The following is a 2,344-nucleotide window of genomic DNA, read 5'->3' as shown; positions in this document are numbered from 1 at the left end:
AGGGATCTTAGGGATTATTTCATCTACAAGTTGATGGGTTTCATTAAATTTAGGGAATTTTCATCTATTATGTCAAATATATATTCTGCCCCCAAGATTCTACTTAACTTTCTTGGACTTACATCTAAGAGCTTTTCGGTATGTCCTATACTTCTGTTACTCTTTTATGTAGATATATTTTAACTTAGAGAGACAGGATCTCGCCTTGTTGCCCAGGCTGGAGTGCAGTGTTATGATCATAGCTCATGATAACCTCAAACTCCTGTGCTGAAGTGATCCTCAGTCTCTTAAGTATATATGACTGCAGGTGCATGCCATCATGTCCAGCTAAATTTTTTAGAAACATATTTGTAGAGAGAATGTCTCACTCTGTTGTCCAGGCTGGTCTCAAGTTCCTGGTCTCAAGCAGTCTCCCCGCTTTGGACTCCAAAGCTCTGGAATTACAAGCATGAGTCACCACATCCAGCCATCTTTTAACAAATTTTTCATCCATGTTTTCTCTCTCTGGCTTCATTCTGTAGATAGATAAATTTACACAGTCCACTAAGGGCATCAGATCAGTTTCTGTTCAGATTGCCTTGATGTCAGCACCAAAGAGGTTGTCTTCAGCCATAATCAAGTCCTCCAGAGTGCGAGCATCATCCTCCTTGGGTGAATATGAAATATGTACTTCTTAACTGCTGGATACAAAGTTTCTATTCGGTTTGTGGCCATTATAACTTTTACATCTCCCCATGAATCAAATCAACAAAACTAGTTCAACAGTTCCAATATTGTTGGCTGAATCTATCTCTCACCATCAGAATTTGAGTCATATCGTTTTGTCCCAATGTTGTCAATTTCATCAATTAAAAAGAATAGAAGGTGAATATTCTTTAGTAACTTGGAACAATTCCCGTATGAATTTGGGCCCATCACATAGGTAATTCTGAACAAGTTAATAACCCACTCGTTTCAAGAAGGTGGTTAAGTTTGCTACTGCTTTAACTAACAAGGTTTTACCTGTGTCAGGTGGACCATTGCGAATGATGCCTTTATATTCATCTCTTCATAATATTCAGGATTGGTGAGAGGAAGCTCCACAGATGTCTTAATTTTCTGAATTTGGTTGGCAAACCCCTCAATATCAACATAGGTCTTATGGGAGGCATTTTTTACCTTCATCACTATGACTAGGGAATCCATATCATCTACCATCACCCTTATTACAGAATGCACCTTGTAGTTGAGCAGGACCAAGCAGCAAGATTCCAGCAGATCTCTGTCTGCAAATGAAAGAATGCTGACGTAGTGTTCTGAACCCACAGGTGTAGACACAATAGTGTGATTGTTATCAATGATCTCTTCCAAGATTCCTATTGACATCAGGGTGCCCTCAGATCATCCACTTTAGATATTTTCTCCTCTTGCTTTTCTTCTAATGGTTTCATTTGTTCCTAATGTCTAATGAATTCTTCCTCTATGAGAACATATTCTTTAATTCTCTCTAACTTCAATAATTTTAGGTGGCACTGAGTGTGAGATATCACCAGTGGCAGTTTGCTGGCAGGATCTGGTCCCTTTGATTTCTTGTTGTTTTCCCCATTCAAGTTGGTACAGGAGGTTCATATTTCTTTTTATTGTCCTTGTCATCCTTCTTGCTACCTCCAGGACCCTGACCATCACTCTGACTTTTACTCATTTTGCCTTGACCGCTCAAGCAGTTACTGCTAGAAGTCCACTAATTTCTAAATATCATTTATTACACTCTCAGCTATACATTTCATTTTTTTTTAGCTTTCAAGTCTTGTTCAAAAGTTTTCTATCTTTGAACAAATTATTTAAAAATATACCTGCATTATCTATAGCCACAGTAGGTCTGCTTCATTTGTGTCATTTTGATGTTATTCTTATTATTGTGCATAGTTCCTTATCTGCTTATATGTCTGGTTAATTTGATTTAGTGAATTTATTTTATATGTATAAATGTCAAAATATTTTGAAGGCTTGAATGATATTATTTTTCTCCAGAGATGATTAACATTCAATTCTGGCAGGAAGCCTGTGGCACTAGCAATCTCCTTAATTTAATTGTAAAGATTAAGAAAATTTGTGTCTGGGCTCTTCAATCTTACATGCATGGAATAGAACAGTTGGTTTACCTGGTCAGCTCTTAGTTGACACAAGACTCTGATTTTTGATGCATCAATCAGATCAGGTTACCAAAAAATATATTTTCCTCTGAGCATACCAGCTGAATTTCTGGAATCAAAAAATGGTCATGGGGAAAAAAAAAAGAATTCCTAAATTTCAAGATGACCTCCATGAATTTTATTTGTTTCTTAGTTCTTGACTTACTGATTTT

General features: G+C 36.8%; 1 pseudogene; it reads right to left on the bottom strand.

Moving 5' to 3' along the window:
• Positions 1-444: 444 nt before the first annotated feature.
• On the bottom strand, positions 445-1,681 carry LOC108291444 (annotated as a pseudogene).
• Between the last annotated feature and the right edge of the window lie 663 nt (positions 1,682-2,344).

The sequence above is a fragment of the Cebus imitator genome, unplaced genomic scaffold (assembly GCF_001604975.1).
Source record: "Cebus imitator isolate Cc_AM_T3 unplaced genomic scaffold, Cebus_imitator-1.0 Scaffold454, whole genome shotgun sequence".
Classification (NCBI taxonomy): Eukaryota; Metazoa; Chordata; class Mammalia; order Primates; family Cebidae; genus Cebus; species Cebus imitator.
The sequence above is the reverse complement of the archived record's forward strand: the minus strand, read 5'-3'. Positions and strand labels throughout refer to the sequence as shown.